General features: G+C 39.3%; 1 non-coding gene across 1 annotated transcript; it reads left to right on the top strand.

Moving 5' to 3' along the window:
• The first annotated feature begins 206 nt into the window (after window positions 1-206).
• LOC141603980 (small nucleolar RNA R71) lies at window positions 207-313 on the top strand. The gene has a single exon (XR_012525810.1). It is a non-coding gene; the product is annotated as a small nucleolar RNA R71 (small nucleolar RNA).
• The last annotated feature ends 23,521 nt before the right edge of the window (window positions 314-23,834 follow it).

The following is a 23,834-nucleotide window of genomic DNA, read 5'->3' as shown; positions in this document are numbered from 1 at the left end:
CTACAGAAGGGGATTCAACAGCTCTCCTTTGATTTCCCCTGGAATTTCCATACTCAGCTTTATGGGTGGCCAAATCATCAATAATTTTCCATCCCTTAGTTTCTCCAACATTCTCCTGGAATCTGCCATTAGCTGCCGCATCCAGGATAGCCCTATGATAGTCATAAAGCCCATTATAAAATTGATTGCATAGACTCCATTTCTCGAACCCATGGTGCGGAATAGTTCGCACCAACTTCTTGAAATGGACCCATGCCTCATGAAAATTCTCATCAGGACCCTGTTTAAAGCTCGTGATCTGAGCTCTAATGGCATTGGTCTTTGAGGCAGAGAAATATTTCTTGTAGAATGCTAGGGCCAGCGACTTTCAATCAGTGATCCCGTTAGCAGCTCGATCCAGGTCTCGGTACCACTCCCTTGTAGCATCACGAATAGAGAATATGAACATAGTCTCCTTCACCTGGTCCTGGGTCACACCGGTTGGTGGGGGTATGGAACAGCAGTAGTCAATGAACGTCTCCATATGTTTGGCTGCATCTTCATTTGCAGCCCCCCCGAATTGGTTCCTCTTAACCAAGTTGATATAAGACGGTTTTGGCTCGAAATTTCTATCCGTCCCTGGTAATGCGAATCCCTTATAGAGATTCTCAGCTGTCGGCTCAGAGTGACTGGCTATACTAGCTTCTTCAGCCATGTCTGGAGATGTGACGGTCTCAGCTGAGGAAGTAGAAATAGGTGACGAAGGTGGATCCTCCTCAAACAGCTCGTTCTCGTAAAAACTAGAATGGGAACCAGGCTCTTCCTCTGACTGTTGTTCTTGAAATAATCTCCTCTTCACGCGCAAAGTCCTCTCAAGCTCGAGATCAAGGGGAAGTAATTCGCCTTGTTGAGACCTGCGCATAAGATGAAACTACAAGAAGAATATGAGAATAGTTTAAGGAACAGATGTCCCTTAAACTGAGAAAAGACTAAAATAAAAACAACTAAAAATTTAAACAATTGCCTCCCCGGCAACAACGCCAAAATTTGATACCGTCGTAGAATACCAAAGATAAATTTATATTTCCAAACTACTACTATAGCTAGTGGCAGTCGGGGTCGAACCACAGAGAGGCGGATGTAATTTATAGTTGTCTAATTCTAGTCTAAGGTAACAATTGTGAGAGGGGGGGGGGGGGTTGATTTGAGTTGATCTATAACTAAGGGCAACAAATGACAAAGTAAACTAAGCTAACAGATGAAATCAAATATTAAAAGGGTGCTAAGATGGTCGGTTCACTATAGTTTCGGCGGCAGCATCCTAGGTAAGTCTGAAATAAACACGTGAGACGGGAAAATAAGAAGTCCTCTCAGTCCTTTCTTAACAGGTAGCATCTTTCGATCTCGCTACAGGTCCCTAATATCACTAATGCTAACTTTCGTCCTGAAAAGTGACTTGAAAGTCTAAATTAACTTACCTCTCGATCTTATTAATTTAGTCGTCTTAATTAGGCAGTCTATTTTCCTCCCCTATCTTTCGATATTTATTGGGTCGGTCAATTCCTAGGCATTCAACTAGTCGCGTGCACTCGATTCGTCAAATATAGCAATTAAATTAATTAAAACGAAGCTGATCTCACGTGGCCAGTCGATCGACCAGGGAACCCAGTCGATCGACCGTGGCGCGATTCCAGGTCTACAACTTATGCCGCCTACTTCTACAGATTCCCTACATCCTAGCACAAGAGATTTAGCTACTCATGATTACGATAAAAACAACAGGAAGATTAACAAATAAATATACTGAATTCATGGTTAAATTCACTAAACAAACGATTAGCACGAACGATAATTGGCTTTGGGAATACTACTCTAGCAATTTCTAATCTATGAACGAAATAAGCAGCGAAAACTGAATAATAGAACAGAGAAATACCGAATGGAAGCAGGAATCAAGATCAAAACCGGATACGAAAAATAAACTTTTTATTGACGGAAAAATATTCTAAGCTAATGTATGAACCCTATTAAATTTTAATGATGAAAGACTTGATTAAAGCTTCCCTCAAAACTGAATGCATGTATCTGAATGAGCCGGTTACGTTATATAGAAATATCACGTAACTTTATTCTCAAACCTAAAACATAATGGGCTTCCTAATTCTCGTTCTATTAATTCACGTCAGAACCACGGTTTGGTCGATCGACCAAGCAAGGCAGTCGATTGACCGGTCATCGCTGAACAGTAGCTTCTGTAAGTCGTGCTCTGGTCGATCGACTATAGGAGGCAGTCGATCGACCACTGTAGCTGGTAGTCCGCTTCTAATTCTTCATAAAGTTGTCTTTCAGGCCTCGAAACGCGCACCAAGTTCATTTCTTGAGTAAATACTTCACGTCAAATTCAATGCAAGGTACTCGGGGACGGATTTAGCTCAATTTCTACTCATTTCCGCATAAATCTGCAATATTACATAAAAATACGAAAGTAGATGAAATGGGGCAAATAGTAGCATAAACTACATAATTAAGCTCTGAAATGCGTGTAAAATAGGGTGTAAAACATCATATTAGGACACGCATCAATCTACACTCATGAAAATCGAACTCAGACTTACTACTCATAACATTCATAACACAAGATGAATGAGACTATATGAACTTAGACCATAGCGAATAGAGCGAACGCCGCTAGAACATTTAACTGATGAACTAGCAGATAAAACGTTTAACTGACGAACCATCGGTTGTGAAGTATTTAACTGATACTCCTCGGTACTATGTATAGCGTATCACCACTGCCTATATGCCTAAGACCGGGCCAGACCTTTTGATGAATTAACTGTACATCGAACGACACTCGGGACCCAGAACGTTTAACTGACGAATCTGGCCACCCCCGAACATAGACCAATAAACCTCCGAAGAGCAGCTCTTGATTCATTCCGATAGTATTTAACTGATACTACCGTCATCTATTCGACTTAGCCAACAAATAAATATGCACAGTTTAACTGACTGCACACGACATGCGTGAACCACATCACGACTCATACCAGAAGAACAGTTTAACTGACTGTCCAACTCATGTGTGAATAACATCACGACTCAAAATAGTAGAACAGTTTAACTGACTGTCCTACCAACATATGAACAAGAGTAACCAAGGACATATGCCACAAAAGGACATAACACGTAGAACACAACAATACATGTGAAGCAAGCATACGCAACCAATGTCATAGTAACTTCAACTATAACTTTAATATCTAACCATTCAATGTCATAGTAACCTTAACCATAACATGAACTCTGGATGCGAGGTTATAGTAACCTCGACTATAACGTCAACATATATAACTTGAAGTTATACTTACCTCAACCATAACCTTGACACGAAACTCAAAGTTATACTAGTTCCAACCATAACCTTGAGCCATAATCTCAGGGTATGTTAGTTCCAGCTATAACCTTAACTCGTACTTCAATGTTATAGTAGCTCCAGCCATAACTTAGAGTAACTACCCAAAGTTGTACTAACTTTAGCCATAACACAAGAATCATCATCAAGGTTATACTAGCTTTAGCTATAACTTTGGATAAATCATAAAATCTCATGCAATTCTTCTCTTTCAAACAATCCTTTAAAACGTACGATCACTAAATAAATCCTCAATGGATAAATCATAAAATCTTTCATAACTCCCTAATAGTCATTAACGATTCTTATTCCTCAAATATGGTATTCCAATTAAAGACGAGCATAGTCTCCAAAATTCCCAACGTGCTCAATCATAACTCCACGATAATTCTCAATTCATTTTCATTACTCTACTCTCGATCCATAAATAACTCGCATAACTTTTCTTTAACACAAGACAAAAGTACAATAATTCTAATCATTAAGAGCACAAGCCTCAATATTCCCAAATATTACCACAAGATAAATCCACCTATCATGTCTCTCACTTCTAGTGAAACTGTGAAACCACAATCATATATCTCATGCCACAAATCATCACCCTTTATCATCAATAAGGATTTCCTCAAATACATACAAGAGCTTAACACCTATAATCCCAAAGGAAAGATCGTCGTAACAACCTCTATTCCCAAACTTACTTCACCTCAACAACCTATAATCCCAAAGTAAGCTTCCTCGTTACCAAAATCATAATAATAAACACTCTTTTCTTTCAAACTTGAATATCCAATAACTACCATCAATACTAACTTGTTGCCTCAAGAAATTACAAGGGAATCAACCTCGAAATAACCTCAAACAAGGACAACACCACCAAATGATCCAAAAGGATGAAAGTACGATAAGAGTAAGGCTCGGGTTACCAAGGATTAAAAGTTTTTGACAAACATGTACTCACATGCACGATAAGTAACATGTAGGAAACATTTTCAAAATCGACCATCTTTCAAATCAACAAGGCATGCTCGGAAAAGTCATAAGTGAAAATGCATTAAATACAAATAATAGCTATAAACAATAAGACATAAACAAACCAATATATGAACAAAACATTTAATACAATTAATAATAATAATACAAAGTATTAAGGAACGAAAAGCAAGTACAAAAATAACTCATGTAAAACAATTGATAACGATCGAAACATTAAGGCATAAACAAATATATACATAAAAAACACATTTAATACAATTAATAAAAATATGAAACATTAAGGCATAAACAAACAAGTGCATGAACAAAACATGCAATACAATTAATAGCGGTGCAAAACATTAAGGCGATAAAAGTAAGTACATGAACAATACAGGTAATACAATTAATAAAGATGCGAAACGTTAGGGCATAACAAATAAGTGCATTAGCAACACATGTAACACAATTAATAATTATACGAAACATCAACACATAATCAAACAAGTACATGACTGACAACACCTGTAATAAAATTAATAATGATAAGAAACATTAAGGCATAAACAAACAAGTCCTTAATTGTTTCTACCCCATTTACTCTCACTCATTTACTAAGTCAATTTATTTTAGTCATTAACTACGCAAGAGTTGGGAGCGTGTTCGCTCTGATACCAACTGTAACAACCCGGATTATAAAACAAAGGAAAAACATATGATATAAAGATATTATCAGAGTATGTGATACTAAATGGGTCTAGGTGGCGGAAACACCTGACCAATCCGGTTTGCTACTAAATCCAAAACCAAACTAATACATTATTAAGGTTCTCAAAACATAAAATCAAACTCCTAATTTATAATTAAGCTCGCTTCGCGCATTCCCCAAGCAAGCATCAACCAGTCAGCAACATCTGAACAACCTGAGAATGGGGGTCGATAATCAGTCGGGAGTAACTAGATGCTCTCCTAGTCATGTTTACAACAATCGAATATAACCAACAATCAATAAAGATTGAAATGCATAAATAGTAAATATGTGAGATCATCTACACTCATGAAATACAAACTCAGACTTACTACTCATGACATTCATAACACTAGATGAATGAGACTATATGAACTTAGACCATATGCAACCACTAGACCATGGACACCTACAAACCAAAGTAAACACGATCCACAGCACATAAGGCACAAAGCTAGCAACAAAGCATAACGAATAGAGCGAACGCCGCTAGAACATTTAACTGATGAACTAGCAGATGGAACGTTTAACTGACGAACCATCGGCTGTGAAGTATTTAACTGATACTCCACGGTACTATGTATAGCGTATCGCCACTGCCTATATGCTTAAGACCTGGCCAGACCATTCCATGCATTACCTGTACATCGAACGACACTCGGGACCCAGAACGTTTAACTGACGAATCTGGCCACCCCCGAACATACACCAATAAACCTCCGAAGAGCAGCTCTTGATTCATTCCGATAGTATTTAACTGATACTACCGTCATCTATTCGACTTAGCCAACAAATAAATATGCACAGTTTAACTGACTGCACACGACATGCGTGAACCACATCACGACTCAAACCAGAAGAACAGTTTAACTGACTGTCCAACTCATGTGTGAATAACATCACGACTCAACATAGTAGAACAGTTTAACTGACTGTCTTACCAACATACGAACAAGAGTAACCAAGCACATATGCGACAAAAGGATATAACATGTAGAACACAACACAACATGTGAAGCAAGCATACACAACCAATGTCATAGTAACTTCAACTATAACTTTAATATCTAACCATTCAATGTCATAGTAACCCTAACCATAACATGAACTCTGGATGCGAGGTTATAGTAACCTAGACTATAACTTCAACATATATAACTTGAAGTTATACTTACCTCAACCATAACCTTGACACGAAACTCAAAGTTATACTAGTTCCAACCATAACCTTGAGCCATAATCTCAGGGTATATTAGTTCCAGCTATAACCTTAACTCGTACTTCAATGTTATAGTAGCTCCAGCCATAACTTAGAGTAACTACCCAAAGTTGTACTAACTTTAGCCATAACACATGAATCGTCATCAAGGTTATACTAGCTTTAGCTATAACTTTGGAGAGAACTCTTGGCCGCCTATCATGCCGCCACTAGGGTCTGATTCGGAAACCCTAATTACGCTCATGACACCCATAATAAATATATAAGAAACATACGACATATAATTAATGCATTGAAACATATACAAACAAGAGAAAACATAATTAACATGATAATAAACAATCAAACACGTACCAATTACACAAATTAATTATTAAATCATGTAAATTACATCAATTGGCATAAACATAATTAAAAGAAAACACCTAGTTACCTTTTTAGCAATTAATGATGCAAATTAATGAAAACCTCCAAGAAAGACACGACCAATAAATCCTTGTCTCCAACACATACCCACGTCCCAAAAATAAACATTATAGATGCGCGAATCCAAAACCCATGCGCTAGATATTATGCATCTCGAATTCTCTTTCAAAAAGGGCAAAGGAAAGACATCTTCTTCTTTATCCATTAAAATAAAAGACCTTAAAGGTAGGTCTAAAAGTCCATACAAATAATCTTCATAAAATTATTTGGAGAATAATATGTTATAGAGGTAAGAGCAAGGATTGTGGAAATATATTTTTCTTTTGAGTTGGGAAGAAGGAAAAATATTCAACAATAGAGTCAAAGGGAGAAAAGAAGAACAAAAGAGAGAAAAGGAGGGAGGCTGCCGTGGCACTTCACGCGTGAGAAAAAGGGAGAGCAGCTTACCTCCTAGGTTAGGTTTTATATTTATAAGGGAATTAACTAATGGCCTTTGGGTCCATTAGCTCATACAATGGATTATCTGATTATAAATCCGATTGAACCATATTAAAACGTAAGGAGGCCTTATAATAGAAAAGTAGTTATTAAATTAAAATAGTAAAATCGTTCACGGACATTTTAACCCGTTCAAAGTAGATTAAAACGATAAATAATAAAATAGAGAATGAAAGCGATAAATATAAATTTCCAAAATATATTATTAAACATCAAAATAATTAATTTAATAAAATACTTTTATAATAAAATATTATTATAAAATACGGGGTGTTACAACTAGTTCTGACTTTAAGCTATGGCTCGAGGCCATGCAATCCGAGATGGATTCCATGTACGAAAATCAGGTATGGGACCTGGTTGACTTACCTAAAGATGTTCGACCTCTTCAGTGTAAGTGGATATTTAAGATTAAAATCGGCATGGATGGACATAATGTAATACCCGCCCTTTTAGGTACTCGTTGACCAACCTTAACCGACCTTGGGAGCAGGTGGTACCACTTAGTGATGCGTGCGAGAGTTACCGTTTGCCTTGTTTGCCTTGCTATGTAGGTGGTACTCGATAGAGTAGAGGCTACTCGATCGAGTAGGTTGGGTACTCGATCGAGTAGGGGGGACTCGATCGAGTACGTTAAATACTCGATCGAGTAGCGTCTTTTCAGCGAGGGTTTATAATCGTGTTTTCGTAAAACCGCAAATCATTTCCGCCTCTTTCCTCTAAACCTAGATGTCGTCCATTCTTCTTCCCTTTACCAAATACCTTCCATAGGAGCTTTTGAGGATGCTAGTGCCATAGGAGTGCATAGCTTGAGTCGGGTAGCAGTTCCTTTGCCGGATTTCCACATGTAGGTATGTCGTCATCATTATCCGTGTCTTTGTGTTTTCAGTTAAGGTTAGAAGGATAGTGATAGAGGAGTATTGTGTGTATAGGTGTTGCTTGATTGTTGGGTGTTGCGTGTGTGGACATGGAATCATTGTAGTCGCTTAAAGGTAGGTTCGCCTACTCAGTTTCTGTTGATTGTCTAGTGTGTCGGTTGTTGTGTCTGTGATTGATTGTCTTTCGTTCTCGAGGTGCGTCCTCGACTGAGTGGAGTCACTTACGGGAGTGGTTTCACGCCCTAGTTTCGCCCTCCGCGGAACCCGCCATGGGAGGGGATGTGCACATTAATGGGACAGGGTTATCGCTCAATGTGATGAGCGGGGCTTAGTTGGGAACGGCTGCGGTCCGCCACTTGCAGGGCTGGTCCAGTGGACAGTCGGTGATGGTGATTGGTTGGAGTGGTTGTATCTGGTGTGTGTGTGCTTGGTTGTGTTTGTAATATACTGACAGTTGGTGTTGTGTTTTATCTCAGTTACTGAACTTGTGTGGTTTGTCTTGTTTGTTTTGTTGTGTTTGCCGTGATCCCTTATGGTGAGTAGTCAATATTAGCAGGTGTTGTCTTGGATGGTTGCTGGAGTCCGGGCTGGGATGAGTCCTCACGAGTTATGACAGGAAGTAGTATATAGTGATGAGTTATATCTTTCTTTTAACAGTTTGGTTGTAACACTTGTAAAACAGTTTAAATGTTCTTTTATTGACCTTTGATGATTACTTTCCTCGGGCAACCAAGATGGTGATGTCCTTATATGCTAGGGAAGGTCTTAGTAAGGCTCCTTGGTAGATGGGGGTGTCTCCGTAGATGTTGGCATGTGCGTAATAGTTAAGATAGAAGTATGTATGGTAAAATTTTTGTTGAAACTTATATGTGAGTGGGATGATAATGAGGATCGTGAAAAGGTCTAATACGATAGAAGTATGCGAAAAAGTAGAAATGTGTGATGTGATCTGGAATGTGGTAACGGCTATACTTGCTTCAGCTTGTTGGTAATGGTAGTTTTATACGATTTTATAAGTTCTATAATAGTGCTAATGTTAGTAATTAACTAGTTATAGAATTGTAATGAGCATTATAAGACTTAATGGATGAATATGATATGTGTATGGCCGAAAGTTTCCGCATGTGACGTAATTAATTTAAGTAGGTTAATTAGTTTATGTTGAAGCATGAATATGTTGCTAATGTACTTGGATGACACATGGAAAGTTAATGTTAAATATGTGCTCAGAGTAAGGTGATTATCAGTTTGTTAGCGATGTTGTAGACAAAAGTTTAGACATGATATAATGAGTTAATTGCATACATGGATGACTTAATAGTAGGGTAAACTATGTTGTGTGAATCTCGTAATGAACTAATGTGATATGAATCTTAGTTTGTGAAACCGTTGCAATATATTTGAGTAGTAATGGCATAATGTAGATGAATACGATAACCAGTGACGACCTCCGGACTTGGTTTGGAATAGACACGTAATGTTGTTTTGCATGAATCTTCAGTTAACCTTGTAATTCCGACCGTGTACCCAACCTTACTTGACCAAGTGTGAGTGATTACTAGACCGAGTAGACCTCACTCGATCTAGTTAGGAAGCTATGACGTCGAGATGTAAGAAATTTCCTACGGTTACTCGATAAAATAGCGCCTACTCGATCGAGTTGAAGGCACTCGATCGAGTACCCTAGACACTCGATCGAGTAAGCTACAGTACCGGAAATTATACGGGTTCATAAACCCTTTTTCTTCTTCATTCTTCCTATTTCCTCCTCACATAACGCAAACCCTAAACCCTAAATCTCTCTCAAGCTCTTCAATCCTTGTGTTTATGGTGATATATTTGGGTGATTTTCATTGCTTTGATTCATTCTTTCACTTCCTAATTGCTTAAGGTATGAATTTCTTCTATATATTGATGTTTCCATTAATTAGGAACAATTAGAATGATAGAAAATCCAAAATTTTGATTTATATGGAAGGAAAGTTGCTTGTAGTTGTTGTAATATGATCCACATGCTTCCCTTTTATGATTGTTGTTGTTTATTATGCTAAAAATTAAATATAAATTGAATAAATTGGGGCCGAATTTTCTAGGGTTTGAGAAATTAAGTTGATTTTTGGTTGTCTTTTAGATGTTATAGGATGAAATTTGGGTAATGTATGTTGTATATATGATGTAGGAAGTTGATTTTTCTGATTTTCACCTCAAAATTTGCCTTAAAACTCCGTCTTAAAAGTGCCTCAAATTGAAATTCGTTTCATATAATTGGGATTTTGTGTTGTACATGGATGCAATTTGAATGTAGGAGTCCTAGAGATTGTAACAGATGAATTAATTCATGTTGATTTTGACAAAATTTTCGCAGTTGTAAAGACCGTCTGAACTTTGAAAATTTGAATTTTACTTGTAATTTGGGAAATTGTTGGTGATAGTGTGTACTTAGATGATTCTTTTATGGCATAATTGGTGTAATTAGCATGTTTTGGTGCATCCATGTTGGTGTATTTAAATTATATGTTGAACAGGTGTCGAGACTAAACTTGGGAACCTGACAAAGTAAGAGGGGAAGGGCTTCTCAGCCCGAAGTTGGGGAGGGTAGCGGACCAGTGGTACCGGCTGTACCAGAGTACCCTTCGGTAGTTTTTGTAGACTTTAACCAACGGAAGAGGTTTGTAGCTTTACAGACTCGCAAGATGAGACCAACCCGTTGTGTTGACACGACTATCTTAAAGGACCTGGGTATTGAGACGGATGTCCGTCACATTTTCGAGACTTTGGGGTTCACTGGGCTATACCATCTACGGAAGCATTCTTATGCTTTCCTGACCCTTGAATTCATGAGCTCGTTTAAATACGAGCCGGTTGAGAAGACTGTGCAATTCCGTCTTATGAACACCAGTTTCCTTTTAACCATGGACCTGTTTGCCTCCCACCTTGGTTTGGCTAAGCCTCCCAAGGGATCTCTCCGTGACATACCAGCTGAGTGCGGGGTATGCCGCCTTATGCCCTGCATTACCGGGAAGTCAGCTCCCACCGCTAGTAACATGTTGATTAATGATGTGCAACATGTTACCTTGAGGATCTTCCTACGTGCTGTGTCGAGCCTTCTTTACGAGAGGTCGGATATGAGTAAGTTGAACTCTCACGAGTTGTTGCTTCTGATGGCCTATCTTAACCCTGAGCGGACCGAGAAAGTGGTCTTCAATGCTCCCGCTATGGTTTGTGTAAGCCTTGCCTTGATGGCCTCTTCTAGTACCAGGTACCTGACTTGTGGTGCTATTTCCACCCGGTTAGCTGAAAAGCTAGCTTCTTTTGAGGCTTCCTCTGAGTACGTTCCCTTAGCCACTCCGGTGCCTACCATGGATAGAGATTATTTCCTCGACCTGAAATGGTTGAGAACTTTGGCAGATGGTAGCCTAGCATGGAGGGTGTGGGGTATGAGCTGGATGAGGATACCGGCTCCTGAGCACCTCCCACCGACTGAGCCGTTAGATGCGGTTGATTCTGACGAGGAGAAGGATGAGGATGTACCTCGGCCGAGACAGACGTACCTCATTGATGATACGATCCTTCAGATTATGCCAGAGCCGAAGAAGGGGGAGAATGTGAGAGCGGCGGAGGATAGACTCAGCTTAGGGAGAGGACCATGTCGTATGAGGGAGAGGACGACTGAGACCCAGCCAAAGCCAGCATCACCACCACAGCACCCATTTCCTTGCTATCCCTACCTTGATACTCCAGAGACACGTGCGAGCTACTTGACAGAGAGAGTGTCCTCTACCTTGACGCTCCATAACATGTATGAGATGACATATACTCAGGGTATTGGGACCGAGGGATCGCATCCAGTGTGGTGGAGCGGAGTTGGAGACTACAACGGGGTTTTCCACTCCTACGGGGTGAACATGTCCGCGTGGGGAACACCACTGTCTTTTTCTTTTAGCGGTTTGACCCCATGGTATGTGAGTCCAGAGGGTGGAGCAGGGGATGGTGCGGGTCTTGGGGCTTCGGGGGCAGGTACTTCAGGTGGTGACAGAGCGGAGGATTACGTCATGGAGGAGCAGCAGCAGCAACATGAGTGATACTCCTTTCTTTTTCTTTGATTATGGTTGTTGGTTATGTTGGATGTTAGTTTATTTCGGTTCGTACTTATTATATTCAGTTTGTATTGGTGGCCATAAGGCCGTATTTGCTTAGCTTAGACTTGTTTGCAGGATTTTGGAGTCGGGTTGTCATCCCGACTCGCGGTTATGAGATGTTGCGCACATATTTATTTACCTTGTGATGTGTCAGGAAATTTTGGAGTAGCACTTGACCTGTGGCCACTCGACCGAGTGCCCCTCACTCGATCGAGTAGCTGCAAGTGTGACAGGAAGAGAGCATTCTGATCTCAGGCTACTCGATCGAGTAACTAAGACACTCAATCGAGTAGAGGGCACTCGATCGAGTACCTTATACACTCGATCGAGTAGCACTGTTTCAGGGACATTTCGATAATTAAAATTGTTTCAATGGTTATATTCTTGCATGCTTCGATGTTTAACATGATTGCTGACAATTAGTAACACGTCTGGACCGTTAATTCGATATGTTGGAAGTCGTGCTTGGATTATGAATGCAGATTTATGACAAATAGCGCAAGTAGTAGTTGGTTCTTATGGCATTCATTTTACCATCTTCAACGTCTACTAGCTTAGTAGCCTAACTTATTTGTTATCGAAAAGACTCGTTATTTATTTCACAGAATTCGCGTATTTCCTTTGTATACAAATTGGTACATACATGTGTTCATGATTGTTACTAAACATTCGAGTAAAGTAGCAGATGCATTTATAAATTCATGTTTGTTATGATTAATGAGTAATGTCAACAAGGTAGTTATATGTGTTAGGTAAATGACAAGAGATAAGTTTTGGTAATGTGTGTAATAATTCGGTGGTGAACTTCGGGGATGAAGTTCCTTTTTAGAGGGTAAGAGTAATGTCGCAAAATAAAAAGGCCGATATTATAATAATTTTGTTGTTTGTTTATAAGGTTTTCTATTTTTTCTGTTACACTTCTAGTACGAAGCTATAATTGTTTTCATTGTTTGATGAGTAATTTGCATGTTTAAGTAAAAGTATGTTTGTCAGGAACGATAACGAAGTAGTACAGCTTTGAGTCATGCATTATAATAGGATCGTTGGGTAACATGTTGGTGTTAGGTGACATGTTTATTGTTGGTAATCATGAGCTAGTGAGAGTATAGTTCCATAGCTGCGTGGCTAAAAGTTCGGAGTAGTGGCATGATCGTTAGTTGTGTTAGTACATGTGGTGAATTGGTAATTAACGTTGTGATTCGTAGAAGTTGGTGTATATGGCATTAGACAGTTGGTGATGATGACATGGTGGGTTAGTACTTCTAGAGAGTTGTGACCTATGTCTAAAGAACGGTGGTGTCGACCTTGTTCCGTGTCTTGCGCGTTGGGGGAAGGGTGAGTTGAACTTCGGGGACGAAGTTCTTTTTAAGGGGGGAAGACTGTAATATCCGCCCTTTTAGGGACTCGTTGACCAACCTTGACCGACCTTGGGAGCAGGTGGTATCACTTAGTGATGCGTGCCAGAGTTACCGTTTGCCTTGTTTGCCTTGCTATGTGGGTGGTACTCGATAGAGTAGAGGCTACTCGATCGAGTAGCTTGGGTACTCGATCGAGTAGCGTCTTTTCAGCGAGGGTTTATAATCGTGTTTTCATAAAACCGCAAATCATTTCCGCCTCTTTCCTCTAAACCTAGATGTCGTCCCTTCTTATTCCCTTCACCAAATACCTTCCATGGGAGATTTTAGGAGTGCATAGCTTGAGTCGGGTAGCAGTTCCTTTGCCGGATTTCCACATGTAGGTATGTCGTCATTATCATCCGTGTCTTTGTGTTTTCAGTTAAGGTTAGAAGGGTAGTGATAGAGGATTGTATTGTGTGTATAAGTGTTGCTTGATTGTTGGGTGTTGCGTGTGTGGACATGGAATCGTTGCAGTCGCTTAAAGGTAGGTTCGCCTTCTCAGTTTCTGTTGATTGTCTAGTGTGTCGGTTGTTGTGTCATTGTTGTATTGTTGTTGTGACCGTGTGGTTGAGTATACATGGTAATCGGTTGGTGTATGCTATTTTGTTGGTTTTTGTTGTATAGCAGCTGTCTGTGATTGATTGTCTTTGGTTCTTGAGGTGCGTCCTCGGCTGTGTGGAGTCACTTGCGGGAGTGGCATCACGCCCTAGTTTCGTCCTCCGTGGAACTCGCCACGGGAGGGGATGTGCACATTAATGGGACAGGGTTATCGCTCAGTGTGATAAGCGGGGCTTAGGTGGTAACGGTTGCGGTCCCCCACTGGCAGGGCTGGTCCAGTGGACAGTCGGTGACGGTGATTGGTTGGAGTGGTTGTATCTGGTGTGTATGTGTGCTTGGTTGTGTTTGTAGTATACTGACAGTTGGTGTTGTGTTTTATCTCAGTTACTGACCTTGTGTGGTTTGTCTTGTTATTTTTGTTGTGTCTGCCGTGATCCCTTTTGGTGAGCAGCCTGTCTTAGCAGGTGTTATCTTGGATGGTTGCTGGAGTCCGGGCTGGGATGAGTCCTCATGAGTTATGACAGGAAGTAGTATATAGTGATGAGTTGTATCTTTCTTTTAACAGTTTGGTTGTAACACTTGTAAAACAGTTTAAATGTTCTTTTATTGACCTTTGATGATTACTTTCCTCGGGCAACCGAGATGGTGATGTCCTTATATGCTAGGGAAGGTCTTAGTAAGGCTCCTTGGTATATGGGGGTGTCACACATAAAGATGTCTACAAAGCTAGATTGGTGGCAAAAGGTTTCACCTAGGTTCATGGTTTACACTATGATGAAACTTTTTCACCAGTTGCTATGCTTATACCTGTTCGGATAATATTAGCGATTGTTGCATTTCATGATAATGAGATATGGCAAATGGATGTCAAAACGCCTTCCTGAACGGGTTTCTGTAAGAGGAAGTGTTCATGACACAACCTGATGGTTTTATGGATCCTAAATATCCTAACAAAATATGCATACTTAAGAGATCCATCTATGGTCTTAAGCAAGCGTCAAGGAGTTGGAATCATCGTTTTGATCATGTTATTAAACATAATGGTTTTTCTCGAAGTGTTGAGGAACCATGTTTATACATGAAGTTTAGTGGGATTAAAGTTGTTTTCTTACTTCTTTATGTGGACGATATATTACTCATTGGGAATGATGTAGATATGCTTGCTTCTGTCAAGAAGTGGTTAGGAAATCACTTCCAAATGAAAGATTTGGGAGAAACTCAGTGCATCTTGGGTATCCGGATCTATAGGGATAGATCCAAAAGGATATTAGATTTGAGTCAAGAAGCCTATATCGATAAGATTCTTGACCGATTCAATATGAAAAATTCCAAAAGAGGTTTTCTACCTATAGACAGTGGGATTACTTTGAGTAAGTCACATGGTCCTACTGAGCCTAAGGATATTGAACATATGAAATCGATTCCCTATGCTTCCGCTGTTGGATCGATCATGTATGCTATGATGTGTTCTCGTCCTGACGTCTTGTATGCTTTGAGTATGACGAATCGTTATCAGAAAAATCCAGGTGAGGGTCACTGGATTGTCGTCAAGAATATTCTGAAGTACTTGAGAAGGGCTAAGGATTCATTCTTAGTGTTTGGAGGAGAATCTAAATTACGTATAATAGGTTATACGGATGCCGGTTTACAAACTGATAGGGATGAGTTGAAATCCCAGGCTGGTTTTGTCTTTTTGTTGAACGGAGGGGCGGTTTGTTGGAGAAGTTTTATGGAGTCTGTGACTACTAATTCTACAACGGAATCTGAATACATTGCAACCTCTGAAGCTGCAAAGGAAGCAGTTTGGATTAGGCAATTCTTAGAGGGACTGAAAGTAGTTCTGACCGCCGAGGATCCTATCACTTTGTATTGTGATAACAGTGGGGCAATTTTTCAAGCAAAAGAGCCCAAGTCTAGACACGTACTTAGGAAATTTCATGTTATTAGAGATTTAATTTAAAGGAAGGAAATTACAGTCTGTAAGGTTGGGACATCTGATAACATCGCTGATCCTTTAACCAAGCCATTATCTCAAGCTAAACATGATAGTCATGTAGTTTCGATGGGATTGAGACGAATGTCAGAAATGTTGTAAATTATAGGATATGTAATAATCAAGATATTGTATTTATTATTTCATATATGATAATTGCATTTATCGTGGTATTCAGTTTTATATCTGAATTTAAAAATACTTTGTTTTATCCAAATAGGTTGTAGTGACAATGTCGAACCCTATTAAAGTGAACTGGGTTAACATTGTATTTTGTCCCTAGTTACTTAATGAGGTGACTTCTCGGAGTGACTAGATTGTAAGGCGATAGATGACAAGTTCAATTGTCATATAGTCATAGTGATGGCTGGTCGATTACATAGGCAGATTGTGAGACAATTTGTCGGACAATGACCATTTATAGAGTCCTTTTGTTACTAGGTCGTGGCGAGGATTTCTAATTATTCCTTCGAGTCAATTATTTAGACTGACGACTATTTGTCTGAGTTGGTGCGGTTTTTCGGTGGCTTAGGTTTTTGTTCTAGGTCGCGCCGTAAAAGGAGACCGATGAGCATTTACTGGATCACTGTGATCTGTATCAAACGAAGAAAATAGGTCAACGGGATTGTCCATTTATGTCATATTTTATCTCAAGGCCACTCGAGGAGAGGTGACTGGAAATGCGTGGCCACACTCGAATGAGATCTATAGTAGATTATCCGGTCAGACAGTTATTCTCCGGATCGAGGAAACCACTTTATGATATGATCACGTGCAAGAATGACCTGAAAGACATCTTGCATTGAGTGGGAGATATTATTGGACAAGAGAATTGGTAGCGCTTACTTGTGTCGGACAAGTCGGAGATTGTTGAAGTAGTGTCCTTCACAATAAGTGCGTTTACATATTAAATCTCGTAAAAGGAATATCATGGATTTATATTATTTTTCTGTCAGTTGATCAACGTTAATCGGTAACGCTCGGCTGACTAGAGTTTGACGTTACTGTCGTGGAACGGCGGTGATCAATTCATCCATTTAGGTCACACCTATAGGATGATGGCCAAATTGAATGAATTAATTGTTTGTATGAGATACGAGATAATTAATTCCTTATATTATTTGACTTTTAATTAGTCGTGTGAATGTATTATTTAATGACGGGTTACGAACTCGAGCTAAGAGGATGTATTATTTAATTATGTGATAATAAATAAATAAATAAATAAAATTAATTAATTAATTAATTAATTAATTTTATACGATATGTTATAGGTTTTGACTCTTTTGAAGAGGAGGTAATTAGCTATTTAAATTTATAAGAGGTTGTAAAATTAGTTAATAAGGGTTTATAAGATACATTTTATATTGATAAAATGGTCTAATAACTACATAATAGATAAGTGGTTATTAGTTGTTAATTTGTATTATTTAAATGTTAAGTAATCAAATTAATATTTAATTATATAAGATAATTAAATATAAAACTTATAAGCATTTGTGGGGCATATGTCGAAAACCGAAATGGACTCGTAGGGGCCTATTTAGACTGATTTTTATACACTACTAATACACTCATTGTGAGTGAAAAAGGTAGGCATTTCCAACTATCTTTTGTATGTGAATTGTTTACATTTGCATGCCTATAAATACCCAATTTCTTCCATCATTTCTAAGGTTGAAAATTTGAAGAAAAATTGGTCTTCTTGTGCTTGTTGTGGTTGGTTCATATACACCATCTATAGACCATATTTTTCTTCTTCTTTTGTTCATCCTTGTATTTTAAAACACATTTATATGTAGACTAATAATATTATCAAGGTAATAATATTAATTAGTATTTCAAATATACACACATAATACTCAAATAATATCTAGTTAATATTATTTGTAGTAAATTTTGGGCTACTCTTGGGTGCACACCAAAAGAGACCATCAATTTTGGTGGTTTGGTTTAAGAGGAGGATCATCTATCACTTTATAGCTCAAGAACTACAAAGGTAGGAGATCTTTATTGTGCCCAAATTTGCCATTTTCCAATGTAAGGAAATTTTTATCCTTTTTATATTTGCATGCATGTAGATTTAGACCATTACATCAAATTAGTTAGTAATTTTGATTTCATAAGATTAGTCTAATATGGTCTAAACAACTAACATAAGAACCCTCGGTTATCGGCAATGAGGGTGATACCGACGCCGAGACGAGCGGCGGAACCTTGGAGAGTACCTAATGATTCAACGGAACCAAGGGTGAACAAGACTCGGGCTAACTACACTGCTAAGTGGCCTGGGAGAAAGAATGAGAGTCTACCACCTCAAATGGGAGTAGACAATAAGGTTCGTGAAACCCAAAGAAGAAGGCCTCATGACATTAGGGAGGCGCGTCGATGTGCTGAATCGACGTCCTGGCTTGAGGGTCAGTCGACCCAAATGAGAAGGCCTCGTACCATCAGGGAGTCACACCGAAGTGATGATTCGATGTCCTGGAAAACTCACTTACCCTTGAATGCAAGTACTGAAGTGGTGATGGACAAGGTGAAGGTGCACTAGAGCAAGCACCTGGAACGATCTCGTGAAGTTTCCGCTCAAGCAACGAGGACACGGAATTTCAAGAACGACCAGAGGCGAGTGATAAACTTGTAGGACATGATGTTTGGTAGTCTCACCGTCGAGGAAATGCACTATATCCTTGAAGGGACGATGAATCCGATCATGGTGTGGACCGAAAAGTATCTACGAGCCGAAGCAAAGAGAAAGCCAAACTTCAATGTAGCATGGATGGACACTGCTCACCGAGGATGTCTCACTGAAGCGTCGTTCGAGATTTTTGTGTTGCCGAGGGCACCAACAGATTAGGTGGGGGAGAATGTAAGGAGCCACACATTTAGCCGCATAATACTTGCGAATTGCACACGCGGTCCTTCCACTTCGAGCCCTTAGATTTTATATTTCCGCTTATGTATTATCATTTTCCTTTTCATAGTCAAGTAGTACTCCAAGATTACTTCTTGCGTGTCAAATCTTGGAGATAGATTCTTAGTTTAAGTTATGTATTTAGGCGTTTATAGTTCATATCGTTATTCTGCACTTTCAATGTATCCTGCTACAAGGACCAAAATATCAAATCTTGATATTGCTTGTCTCTTGTTTACAATAATCGTGTTGCTTACTTTTATTGCTTTCATGTGCCATACTTTGATATTCGTGACTAGGATTCCCGACACACACCACGAGTCCCGAGAAACGTGCTAGTGGGCGATCCCTCACTAGTACAAAACCCTTGTTGCTTGCTTTCTAATCCTAGAGTTGGGATAGGGTGTGCACCACGATCCTCCAAAAGTATCGGACCGTGACACCTAGCATGAAGAAAGATGTGGCCGAGTTCGTGGCTAAGTGTCTAACTTGTCAAAGAGTAAAAGGTGAACAACGCAGACCACAAGGTAAGATTCATTTACTTGAGGTACCAGAGTGGAAATGAGAGTCGATCTTTATGGAATTCATCGTGGGGTTACCAAGGACTCAGCAAGGCAACAATATGATTTGGGTGATCGTCGACAGTTAACAAAGTCAGCCCACTTCATTCTGATGAAGGATACTTGGACTAAGATACAGTTAGCTTTGGGTTATAGGAATCATGTGGTTCGGTTACATGATATGCCAAAGGACATAGTGTCAGATCGAGATGCGAGGTTTATATCGCGGTTTTGGCAAGAGTTACAGGATTTGATGGAAACTACCTTGAAGATGAGTACAACTTTTCATCCTGCGAAAGATGGTGAGACTGAGAGGACTATCAAGACTTTGGAGGATATGTTGAGGGCTTGTGCCATAGAGTTTAGTGGAAGTTAGGAGGATAGACTGGACTTGATAGAGTTTTCATACAACAACAGCTATCACACCAGCATTGGGATGGCACTGTTTGAGCCTTTGTATGGCAGGAACTGCAGGAGTGCGGTATGTTGGGATGATAGTGATGAGGCTATGGTTTTGAGGCCACATATAGTACAGGATATGATTGAGCAAGTTCACTTGATTCGCCAAAAGATGAAGGCAGCTCAAGATCGCCAAACGAGTTACGCAGATTTGTACCGCAGGGATATTGAATTCGCAGTAGTTGACAAGGTTCTTTTGAAAGTGTCACCTATGCGAGGGGTGATGAGGTTTGGAAATAAAGGGAAGTTGATTCAGAAGTTTATCGGTCCTTATGAGATCCTAGACCGCATAGGTGAAGTAGCCTATCGACTAACTTTACCACCATCTATCTATCGGGTCCACAACGTGTTCCATGTCTCACAACTCCGGAAGTATGTGAGCGATCCATCACATGTACTTGAGGCTGAGAACATAGAGTTAGATAAGTCCCTAACTTATGCGGAGGTTCCCAATGATATCTTAGACCGGAAGGTGAGCAAGACAAGGAATTGCGAGACCGTCTTACTAAAGGTACTTTGGTCTAATCACAATGTGGAAGAAGCCACATGGGAACCATTGGAGGCTATGAGAGAGCGTTTTTCTCGCCTTTTCGATGAGGTATGTTTGGTTACGGGGACGTAACTGTTGTCTTTTAAGGGGGTAGGAGATGGTCGCATGCATGTTTTGAGGTTAGTTGAGGTCAACATAGTGGTGTCTTTGGTCATCTTTAAAGTTTGGGATGAGTGTTTTGTCATGTATAGTTGGAGTTGCTAATACTTTTGAGTAATTGTGGTTGTTGTCGTTGAGCAGTTAGTGTTATGTTGGGTGTTTCGTTTTGGGAATGGTATGAACTTCGGGGACAAAGTTCGTTTTAAGGAGGGAAGACTGTAATACCATGAATTTTTTAGTCCTGTTACTCGGCCGAATAGGGCTAACTCGGTCGAGTAATATGTCGTGTGTTTTCTGGTCAGACTACTGTCCAGGAACACTCAATCGAGTAGTGTAATACTCGGCCGAATAAGGGGTACTCGGCTGTGACACCCTTAAATCTAGCCTTAAATTAATTACGTAAATTCTACAGAAAAACTGGTAGGATATGTTTGTAAATGGTTCAACTAGTCAAAAACCTGCAATTTCAAAAAAAAATTCTAACTAAACCATTCACAACCAATCCAACTCAAGAAGTCCAACATTCCCAATAGACGGGTGCCAACACCTGCAATTGCTAACAATCTAACTTACTTACACCGCAAAAGGTAAGAAAATTACATAATGATACAACCCAAAATAGAAAAGGGAGACATATGTCCCTTCAAATTATTTACAAAACCAAAAGTTAAAAGGTTATATACATAACCAAAAGATAAAAGGTTTCTACAAAAGAAAGCCAAACTAGGTCCAAGGTTCCTTGCTCACTAGCTCGTCTGTGACCCCCAACAAAGCATCGACAACCTGTCAATCGCATTTTATACAAACACGAAAGCCACAATTCAGTGGGGAGTAACTTCGAGTCCTCCCAGCCACGAATCGTCAAAATTAATGTAACATGTAAACAATTTGATAAACCATTTACTTATCATGTATTCTAACAAATGACCCCTAAACTGACCAAACTAAACTATCATGTGAATCATATAACAAATAGTAATCCAAACTTTATCAATCAGAACCGCTTACATCTCACCTATTACAGTTCATAAAATCACCATACAAGAAAGGGCAATATATCAAAGACAGGCATAAGTTCTTAGCACCGTCAATAGTCACTTTGTAACTCGAGTCTATACCACGAGGTAGGGAAGGTAATCGAACCGGTATCTTGGCTCAGCGGTTAATATTAATAAAACATGGCCAAGAGACAACACAACCCTAGCCTAAAATCTGCGCAGACCTAGACATGCGGATACACACCACCGCACCCAAGACCCACAACTTTTTTTAAAACAAAGTGAAGTGAGTACCCTAAGGACACCACCGAAGGGTTGGCTAGTACTTAAGCTGACCCCATACTATCAAAATAAGTACCTGAGGTCATGCCCCAACTTGGATATAAATCCACTAGTCAGGAACACAAAGGCTATCAAGCAGTGAACATATACTCGTCAAAGACTATAAAGACCTATCTATGATGAAGGCCGAAGTACTCACCTAGGACCTAGTCCCAGCTAGTCCCAGCTTGAATACTTTAGCCCACACCACACAAGACTCACCACACAAGTCAATTAAGACACCCACTTAACCATAAGAGGGCAAAAAGTCCAACTTACCAACATAAATTCTAATATTCTATCATGTGAAAAGCTATATAAATGTCTATTCAGCAGATAAACCAACAGAATCCTCAATACAAATTTCCAATTCTAACAATATTAATCAAATTAAAGGCTTCAGGGAATCTAGGGCCGTTTCTACAATATAAAAAGCTACTTAAATTCAACTACCTACACATGTGAAATAAATATATAATGAATGGCCTAAAACAAGAAAAAGGCCGACTATCTAATTCATTCAAAATTTCATCCAACCGAATTTTTACCCGCAACCCCAGCCCTGCGACAGGTACGGGTCAAATTGCGGCTGAAAAATCACTCAATTAACTGACATCGCATCAGTCAAAGGGACTAAGGCTCAGTTTTCGGCACAATCAACAAAACATTACAATTATCACTATAAAATTCATTTTGAGCCTATAATTACAATTTCATTTTGTAAACTATCCTAACATGTGATAATTATCAATATAACATAATTTATCTACCATTAACATAACTTTTAGTTACTATTATGATTCACTTCACAAGTTTAACCATGTGTACTTATTCTAATTACATCCTTAATGAACCTAAAATGACGGACAAAACATGGAAAACCGCGAAACAAGCAACGGGCCGACCCGGCCAGCCGTGGGCTAGCCGTGGGCTCGCTTGGCTGCCCGCCCTGCTGCCCGTCACCCTATTCCTCTTTTTTTTCCGTTTTTTCTTCACTTTAACTCGTTTTAACATCATCTAATCATTAATTAATCGTTCCATTACTAATATCCTAACTTAAACTAACCAAAAGGCATAAATTAAGCATGCATGCAACCATATTTTAACATGTGAAAATTATTACTTAAACCAAAAATCACAAAACATCCAAAACAACAAAGATTGTGACGATCTTTCGTCGAGTAACTCGAAATATGTTACCTTAAGCTAGAAAAAGAGCAATTAGCACCTCAAAACCCAAACCCTAACGACACCAGCCGCTATCCTCTACAATATACGAGTCCCCGAACTCGTCTTCCAATCCTTCACCTAAATAAACAATTAAAACACAATAATAAGCATATAAAACCGAAAATACCGAAATTTCATCTTAAAACAACTTAATGAAAACTGAAATTAGAACATACTAAGTTCTAGATCTCGGCGAGGGGATTCCGGAAAGGTAAATTTCGTGAAAATCCGATAAGAAACGAAGGAATTATGGCCAAAACAGCTTGAATTTTGGATGAAATGTGTTTGGTTTTGTTTTAGAGGATGGAAGATGAAGATAGGAACAAAAATCAGAAAAAAGAAAGAAAAGGGGGAAGGGGGTGCCGTGTAAGGGAGAAGGAAAGGAGGAAAGGAGGTGCGGGATTTTTAGTCGGGATTTTTACGAGTCGGTTTTGACTCGTTTCAATAATAATTAAATCCGTAAGTCAAACGCAAA

The sequence above is a fragment of the Silene latifolia genome, chromosome 9 (assembly GCF_048544455.1).
Source record: "Silene latifolia isolate original U9 population chromosome 9, ASM4854445v1, whole genome shotgun sequence".
Classification (NCBI taxonomy): Eukaryota; Viridiplantae; Streptophyta; class Magnoliopsida; order Caryophyllales; family Caryophyllaceae; genus Silene; species Silene latifolia.
The sequence above is the reverse complement of the archived record's forward strand: the minus strand, read 5'-3'. Positions and strand labels throughout refer to the sequence as shown.